Source organism: Danio rerio, chromosome 1 (assembly GCF_049306965.1).
Source record: "Danio rerio strain Tuebingen ecotype United States chromosome 1, GRCz12tu, whole genome shotgun sequence".
Lineage (NCBI taxonomy): Eukaryota > Metazoa > Chordata > Actinopteri > Cypriniformes > Danionidae > Danio > Danio rerio.
Genome location: NC_133176.1, coordinates 61535294 through 61545000, shown reverse-complemented (window position 1 = coordinate 61545000; position 9707 = coordinate 61535294). Strand labels below are relative to the sequence as shown.

At 40.1% G+C, this 9707-nt stretch overlaps 1 non-coding gene across 2 annotated transcripts in view; it reads right to left on the bottom strand.

Annotated features, from left to right (window-relative positions):
• The window catches only part of si:dkey-222h21.8, a 9414-nt gene extending 104 nt beyond the window's left edge, over positions 1-9310 (bottom strand). Inside the window, exons 1-8 of one of the 2 annotated variants that reach the window (XR_012383163.1) lie at positions 9175-9310; positions 7377-7550; positions 7060-7173; positions 3169-5037; positions 2916-3089; positions 1079-1252; positions 844-890; positions 1-734 (exon numbers count right to left, since the gene is read on the bottom strand). The exon at positions 1-734 is cut by the window's left edge and continues 104 nt beyond it. This is a non-coding gene — a transcript (si:dkey-222h21.8). The remainder of the gene's footprint in view (positions 735-843; positions 891-1078; positions 1253-2915; positions 3090-3168; positions 5038-7059; positions 7174-7376; positions 7551-9174) is intronic. The other variant, XR_012383170.1, reaches the window with a different exon arrangement.
• Positions 9311-9707: the final 397 nt, after the last annotated feature.

The window sequence follows — 9707 nt, the reverse complement described above, 5'->3', positions numbered from 1 at the left end:
TCAAATTCCAGATATATATTACAATCTAACTATTTCTCACACAGTGCATCATCACACACTAGAATGCAATAACAGCTCTCACATATAATTTTGCAACTTTTAAAACGTCACAATTAAAAAACTCGTTGAACTATAAATAACAAAGTACAATGACCTTTCTTAATCATTTTGCTCTGAGATGATGGAGATGTGCTTCCGCTATTGTTAAATCTGACACAGAGTCACCGAAGATTCAGGATAAATGCTAAATCCTGTGTAGAGGGGTTCAGTGAATGTGGTGTTGAATGTGTGTATGAGTGTGAGTGTGTTTGCATCAGAGACACTGTAGAAGGACAGAGTGTCAGACGGCACGTCCACATACACTCCTACTCTATTAATACAAGCTGAAGGAGCAATAATATCAGCGCTCTCATTGTTGTACCAGGCGGTGTAAACTGTATCACTGCAGTACAGACTCCAAGAGTTTTCATTGAGTCCAAACCAAGATTCAAGCCCACTTTTCCTGTCGATGCCATAATAAGCCACCCCAATATGACCAGAGCCGCTCCATTTCACCTCCCAGTAACAGCGTCCAGTCAGAGTCTCTTTACACAGAACCTGCTCATTGGTCTTAAATCTGTCTGGATGATCAGGATACAGCTGAGGATCTTTCACACATCTTACTGTTTTGTTTTCATCAGACAGGATGAGCTGAGTGTGTGCTGTGTTTGGATCCAGTGTGAGATTAACGGCATCTGAACACAAGAACACAAATCACATCATCTATGGTATCATTAAATATGCACAGGTGTGTGTGTTTGTGTGTGTGTGCGTGTGTGCGTGCATGTGTGTGAGGGAACTTGCATTTTCTCAGTCCAGGTGTCATACATGGAAGTCCTCCATGGTCCAAACTATACAGAGACAACAACATGCAAAAAATACAAATAACAACACAAATTAGCAGAACATATTTGATATGTAAATTAATAGTTAACCATTTATATTTAAGCCTGTGTGATATGGCAGTGCCATAAGATCCTTCTTAGGCAAACCCACTCACATACACACAGAGATACATTATCATTACAGCTCCACATACTTGAGTTTCTGCAGTGTGTAGTGTGGATCCTCCAGTGTGTGTTGGAGCAGCTGGACTCCTGATTGTCCTGGGTGATTGTAGCTCAGATCCAGCTCTCTCAGGTGTGAGGGGTTTGAACTCAGAGCTGAAGATAGAAAACCACAGCCTTCCTCTGTCACCATACAGCCAGACAACCTGCAGAACCAAACAAACATGCGTACTGTATCTACAGATATCAACTTTATAACCAGCTGACTGTACATTATCTTTTATATATACTTTTAAAATAATTCAACCTTCATCTCGAGAAACCTTATAGTACTAACTTCCATTCTCTTAACACATCACTCAACAAAGTACATGTGAGTCTGGCAATCACCTGGATTTTATAGACACACACACACACACACACACACACACACACACACACACACACACACACACACACACACACACACACACACACACACACACACACACACACACACACACACACACACACACACACACACACACACACACACACACACACAATTTTGCACTCCAAAAAATATCACGGTTTTTGCATATTTTAGATTAATTTAGCATCACTTTTGATTTACTGCTCCCCACAACCCCACCACCAACCTCCCAATTAGTCTCTTTTAGATGCAATCTGCATTCTCATCAACACACTATAGTTACTCCCTCTCTTCCCTTACACAATCAATTCTGATTCCTGGTGTTAAAAGTGCAGTGAATACCTTATAATATGCTATACTTTAACCTCCTGCCAAGAGAAGATCTGCCTTCTTTCCACTAGGACAGCATACACTACTTCCTCTAACCCCTGATCTGTTCTTGGTCCCCTTCTAAATTCAACGACACACAGGAGGATATTTTGGACCTAATCTAGCAAAAATTTTTCTTCTTGTCTTCCCTGAAACTAGAGACATTGAACTTAACTTCGCTGAGGCCATCTTCCAGCCTCCACCACGGCGACTGAAGCTCTGCACAAGACTTTTGGCCAGCGGAGAAATTAAAATGGTCGTGCCCAACTGAGTCTGGTTCTCTCAAGGTTTTTTTTCTTCACTCCCATCAGGTGAAGTTTTTTTTTCCCTCTCCGCTGTCGCCACTGACTTGCATGGTTCAGGATTGGTAGAGCTACGCATCGATGAATTTGCTCTTCAGTGTTTGAACTCTCAGTAATGATTAAATCACACTGAACTGAGCTAAACTGAACTGAACTGAACTTAAACACTAAAACCTGAACCACACTGTTCCAGTTACTATGACCATTTATGTGAAGCTGCTTTGACACAATCTACTTTGTAAAAGCGCTATACAAATAAAGCTGAATTGAATTGAATTAATTTCTCCATCCAGCTGGGATCATCTACTATTATCCCATCTAATTCAGTAAGGTATCTTGGGGTGATCTTTGATGACCATCTGTCCATTAAAGAGTACATTACAAAACACAGCTCGATCATACAGTTTTGCACTTTATGACATCAAAAAGATCCAACACTTCCTTCAGTAAGTGAACACTTTCTCATGGTACCATCACAGAGAGGCTCTAAAATACTTTCCAAAACATTTTCATTCACTGTTCCTAACTGGTGGAACAACCTTCCCATATCCACACGAATGCTGATTCACTGGTATCATTCAAACAGCTGGTATGGTCTTGAGCACTTGATTAAAAAATCTTCCACCTTCTTATTCTAGCTCTTGTTTCTCTAAGTATCAGTATCTTTGAATAACTAGCACAGTTTGTACTGTGTATTGACCCTTCATCTTGAATAGTTTAATGCCTCCTTAGTTGTAAATTGCTTGATAAATGTGTCTGCTAAATGACAAAATGTAAATGTAATACCTCAGTATCTCCAGCTGACAGTTTGGACTCTTCAGTCCATCAGAGAGCAGCTTCACTCCTAAATCCTGCAGGTCATTGTTACTCAGGTCCAGCTCTCTCAGGACACAGTTTGAGGATTGAAGAACTGACGACACAATTTCACAATCCTGAGCAGAGAGATTACAGCCAGCAAGACTGGAAGAAGAGCAGAACAAGGACATTAAAACAAGCTACAAATACAGAAGAAACAAAAAAGTAACATTTAATCACTCACAGAGCTCTTGTGCAGTTGCTGACGGCTGGTATCAGTCTTCTTCTGCCCTCATCTGATGTGTTGTATTTCTGGAGCTCCAGCTCATCCAGCACCTCCTCTGACATCTGAAGCATGTAGGCGATTGTTGAGCAGTGAGCAGGAGAGAGTTTCTTCTCTGACTGTTTGTCTGATTTCACAAACTCCTGAATCTCTCTGGACAGAGTCTGATCTTTCACTTCCAGCAGACAGAGGAACAGATTGATGGATCTTTCAGTGGAGAGTCCATGTCCATCTCTGATCTTCTCTTTAATGTACTGTGTGCTTCTCCTGATGCTCTCTGAGCTCTTCTCTGTGTGTGTCAGTAGATCCTGGAAGAGTCTCTGATTGGACTCCAGTGAGACGCCCAGCAGGAACCGCAGGAACAGATCCAGATAGCCAGTTTTACTCTCACAGGCTTCATCAACTACTCTTTTATGGAGTTTATGCAGTGAATCAAAACATGCTATAGAAGTGTTGCTTATGTGGTAGTAAAACACATAGAAAGCAGCGAGAAACTCCTGAACACTCAGATGGATGAAGCTGTAGACTTTCCTCTGCTGAATCACAGATTCTTCCTTAAAGATCTCAGTGCAAATCCCGGTACACACTGAGGCCTCACAGATGTCGATGCCGCTCTCAATCAGGTCCTCCTCATAGAACATCACATTGCCCTTCATCAGCTGTCTGAAAGCCACTTCAGCAAGTTTGACAATCACTTCTCTGTTGGACTGCAGGAGTTTCTCTGGATCTCTCTCTTCATACTTCTGATTCCTCATGTTGATCTGAATCAGCAGGAAGTGGATGTACATTTCAGTCAGAGTTTGAGGGATTTCTGCACTCAGATCTTCTTCCAGGAGCTTCTGAAGCACAGTGGATGAGATCCAGCAGAAGACGGGTATGTGGCACATGATGTGGAGGCTTCTTGCTCTTCTGATGTGTGAGATGATTCTGCTGGCTTGATGCTGCTCACTGATTCTCTTCCTGAAATATTCCTCCTTCTGAGGCTCAGTGAATCCCTGAATTTCTGTCAGACGCTTGATGTATTTGGAGGGGATCTGATTGGCTGCTGCTGGTCTGGAGGTGATCCAGATGAGAGCAGAGGGAAGCAGCTCTCCTTTCATCAGCTTTGACATCAACACAGCCACTGATGAAGTCTCAGTCACATCACAAACTTTCTGAGCGTCTGAAAACATCAGTGTGATTCTGCTTTCATCCAGACCATCAAAGATGAACACAACTTTACACTCCTCATAAATCTTGGGCTCCAGATCTTCAAGTTCAGGATGAAAGTCCAGCAAAAGTGTGTGAAGACTGTACTGATGATCTCTGATCAAGTTCAGCTCTCGAAATGGAAGCACAAACATGAAATCTACATCCTGATTGGCTTTTCCCTCGGCCCAGTCCAGAATGAACTTCTGCACAGAGACGGTTTTTCCGATTCCAGCGATGCCTTTAGTAAGAACAGTCTTGATTTGCTCTTTCTCCTCTTTAAAGATGTCATTGCAGTAGATTGGAGTGTGTTGGGAGTGTTTTGTTCTGGCTGTTTTCTCCATCTGTAAAACCTCATGTTCTTCATTCACTCCTTCACTCTCTCCCTCTATGATGTACAGCTGGGTGTAGATCCGGTTCAGCAGGGTTTCATTCTGATTGAGTTTGTTTCCCTCAAGAAATTTCTCATATTTGTTCTTCATGCTGGTTTTGTGATGGTCTTTGACTCTCTGCAGGTCTCCAGTCTCCAGTGCTTGTCTCTGCAGAGGTGTTTCTGTATTTTCTTGAATGATACAAGTCTCATTTTTGGATTTAGAAGACTGGACAAATGCGACCACCTTAGGTTTCTTTTGACTGCTAAAACTGAAAACAGAATAAAAATGTACCTATTATAAGGTGAAATATCCTGAAAAAATACATTTGTTCCTGTAGAAATGTTGCAGGGGCAGAACGGTGGCACAGTAGGTAGCACAATCGCTTCACAGCAAGAAGATTGCTGGTTCTATCCTCGACTGGGTCAGTTAGCGTTTCTGTGTGGAGTTTGCATGTTCTTCCCTTGTTGGCGTGGGTTTCCTCCAGGTGCTCCATTTTCCCCCACAGTCCAAACACATGGGGTACAGGTGAATTGGGTAAGCTAAATTGACCGTAGTGTATGTCTGTGAATGAATGTGTATAAGTGTTTCCCAGAAATGGGTTGCAGCTGAAAGGGCATCTGCTGCGAAAAACACATGCTGGATAAGTTGGCGGTTCATTCTGCTTTTTAGGATTCATGTAATGCTTTTAATGCATCTGTTGCTAGAACACCTCTTGATGTTAGGGTTTACATGGCACCACAACCTGTTCTGATGGGGGCTCGAACTGGCAATTTCAGCATACACTAGAGCAATGGTCCCCAACCTTTTTCTAACTGCGGACTGGTCAACGCTTGACAATTTTACTGCGGACCGGGGGTGGAAATAATAACAATAATAAACGTGAATCCACTGTGTACTCATATGGAACTTTATTAGCACATTGCTCCAACATTACAATGCTATTATAACATTAGGAAGTAATAACTTTATTAACACATTGCTCCAACAATATAACATATTATCACATCAAAAACTGTCTGTAACGCTAAATCAATTGGAGCCCTGAGCTTGTTTCTTTGCAACGAGATGGTCCATAGAAGGAAGATTGTCGGAAAGAGCGCGTGCACATCTAGAACGTGCTGACGTGAGACGTCTGCTTTAGCCAATCAGAACAGTCAGATGCATTCATGTCCGCACAGTTTATGAAAATAAAAGCTTTTGAATATTTTTCTAGACACATTTAGCTGCTAGAAATTAGTCAGATAACGTTTATATGTGCACTTTAATGCCAACCGTATAAATAATTATAGATAAGATGCTTATGATAAGCCATTGTTTGTTTACCTTCAAGCTTTGCGTGTGCCCGTGAAACAGCCCATGGGCGCCAGCACACACACATATCATGAACATCTCGACATGCGCAAGTGTTTCTCAAACTCCTTTAACAGCGAAGACTGGTGATTGTGCACTAGCTTGGTGAGTGAGGGCGCAGGCTCAGTCTCACACAAAATCCGCGCTAATGTTTAAAACATGTCCAATATGCCTCTGTTCATGTGCTGTCCTCACAAATCCAGTTTGGCTTTAAATGCAGCTACTTTATCTGCCAACTTAAAGATAATTAGTTCTTGTGCAGCCCGGTACTGACTGATCCATTGACCGGTACCGGTCCGCGGCCCGGGGGTTGGGGACCACTGCACTAGAGCACATCAGCAATCGCATGTTTATTCTAATATAGTCACAGGCCACTAGTTTATTAAACATACAAAAATTCTCCATGGATCTGCTGCCATTCACAGGCACACCACTAGGTGAAAAAGAAAAATAATTGGAGCACTTGCTGTATGAGTTAAAGACACCCTAGAATTTAGAATTAGAATAGAACCCTCATTTATAAAGTAGATTAATCCCAAACCATTTAAATCTACAGCCAATATATTTGATCAATTCCCCTATAGCGCATGTGTTTGGACTGTGGGGAAAACCGGAGCACCCGGAGGAAACCCACGCCAACACGGGGAGAACATGCAAACTCCACACAGAAACACCAACTGACCAAGCCGAGACTCAAACCAGCAATCTTCTTGCTGGTAGGCCACAGTAACTTAGCAAATAATTCTCACACAAACTTGAGACATGAGCATGTTTGCTTTTAAATGATGCTTGTCACCTGTAAAACAAATATTCCAAGTTTATGTAATCTGTATAAATGCAGGGAGGTGCATGTGTTTTCTTTTTTCTTCACTCACTGCAGGCTGCTGGAAATCATATCTACACAATAATATCTTATCCCAGTGTCTTACCAGTATCTTACCTGAGGTCAGAGGTCACTGATGCACCACTGAGGTCAGGAGGATTTTTCCCCTTGGACTGATCACTTTTCAGAGACACACAGCTGTGTTCTGGAGACTCTGATCTCTGTCTCCTGCTGATAGAGAGGCAAGGGATTAAAATAAAAAGATTCTTAAAATAGTTTAAAGGAGTAGCAGGTAAAAATACAGATGTTAATTAATAACATTAGAAAGAACAAGAGATTAGCATTATTAGAAATTGATCTTTTGACTCTCTGTGAAAGTGACTTCAGTTTTCAGACAAGCTCCTCTGTCAATGCTCTAATGACCAATGTCTTACCTGAGGTCAGAGGTCACTGATACATCACTGAGGTTAGGAGGCATCAATATGGACTGATCACTCTTCATAGACACACAGCTTGATCCAGGAGATGCAGAACTCATTTTACAGGCAGAATCCTCGTCTTCTGACTCATTTTGAAGACTCATTTTGGTGTTCACCTGCTCTCATTTACTAAAAGAGTACACTGATTTTAGACAATTTAAGCATAATCACTCAAATAAATATTGTAGTACGCATAATTATGTATAAATTAAGTTTGTGAGTATACATGAAGCCATTATAGAGTTTTAATCTGGATTTAATTGCATTATAATAGTAACATGGGCGACGTGGTGGCGTAGTAAGTAGCACGATCGCCTCACAGCAAGATGGTCTCTGGTTTGAGTCTCGGCTGGGTCAGTTGGCATTTCTGTGCGGAGTTTGCATGTTCTCCCCATGTTGGCGTGGGTCTCCTCCGGGTGCTCCAGTTTCCCCCACAAGTCCAAACACATGCGCTATAGGGGAATAGGGTCAGCTAAATTGACCGTAGTGTAGGAGTGTGATTAAGTGTGTATGGGTGTTTCCTATTGATGGGTTGCAGCTGGAAGAGTATCTGCTGCATAAAACATGCTGGATAAGTTGGTGGTTCACTTCGCTGTGGCGACCCCTGATTAATAAAAGGACTAAGCCGAAAAGAAAATGAATGAATGAATAGTTACATTTTATGTAGTATAACAGTAAGTAAAGTTGATTTATAAAGCACAATTACTTCTGTTTGGCACTGACCAAAGTGCCAAAATAATAAAGTAAAAATATTTCCCTGTGTAAATAATAATGTACAGTGACTGTTTTGTAGAGCTATTAAAGCATGACACATTTTATTTGAAATCCTAGAATTGTTAATATTAGAAATGCATGTTTTTTGTGTGCAAAAAAACCCTTATAGAGCTGTTGTTGTTTCTAATTAAGTCTATCTTAATCATGAAAATGTCTACAGAAATATCAAGGTTACATACATAAGGTTACATTGTGTGTGTGTGTGTGTGTGTGAGAAACATAACATGTTTTATTGAAAAGCCACATTCTCCTCTTCTTCAAGTGAATAACATAAATATTGCATTTTTCATACTTATAGTTTGGCTAATTAGTGGATTTATCTATAAAGATGTTTAGCCACAAAAGCTTTAGACCATTGAATTGGAGCTTTTCTTATACAATTGTGAGCCACTGACTTTCATTCATCCTGTTTCTAGTCTTCATTTACATTAATGACTATCAGTAGATTTGCTTAAATCCAAAAAGATAAACAGTGTGATGTGGTTCATCAAACTCAGTCAACAGAGGCTACACATTATTGTGGTGAAAGATTAGAAGTTCTTAAAAAAAGGGTTAACTATATAGCATAAACTAATTTTAACATTCTTAACTTTTATACAGAAACTCTACTTTTATTTCAATTCAGCTTTAGTTTTTACTGTTTAATCGATTTACTAAAGCAGTAAACAAGTCTGACAAGCTTGTCTAGATTTGTGACGTGAATACTGAGTGATTAAATATTTTTATATTAAGTTATATTAGTTTATATCAAGTTATATTACGTGTACACCACGTCTTTTTGTCTGCTTTCAGTATTTAGGCTAACAAAAATAGTTGGATATAAAAATAAGCTAGGCTAAACATGCTAAAGTCAACATGCCTCGTTTGTAAACATGCTAATATAGGCTAACAGGCTATTATTTGGGTAAAAAGAGATTAAAAATGTTAAATACGCCACTTTTTTATGATCACATCGTATATCAAATATATTTGAACTTACCATAAAAAAATCAACCGATTAAAAAGAGTGGAAAGGTCTAAAGTCTCGAAATGGCGTCTGTTTATTTCTTTCAGTTTCGCTTCTACCTGCTGAAGGTGCGTCTTCCCGTCTTTTCTTTACCTCCACTAAAACAAACAGAAACTCCCTCTAGTGGCGCAGAGCGTCATTACAGGCTCAACGGCAATGCAGTGTTCATACATATTGTTAAAAAGTGGAGGTTCTGATATTACTTTTTTTCCCCAACACTATATATATATATATATATATATATATATACATATACAATTGAGGGCAACATTATTAGCCCTCCTGCGCAATATATATTCTTTAAATATTTCCCACGTCATATATAACCCTTGTATGGTGTTCGGGTCTGTGAGACCGGTTTTCATTTTTTTTCTAAAGAAAAATTAAACAATTAATTATTTTTTCATCCTGAAATTCATTGGCTTGGGCTGTGAAGAACATAAATCCGAACAAATTTTCAATGACTGCATAATGTACCTCCCCCCACGCATTTACATTACATGCTA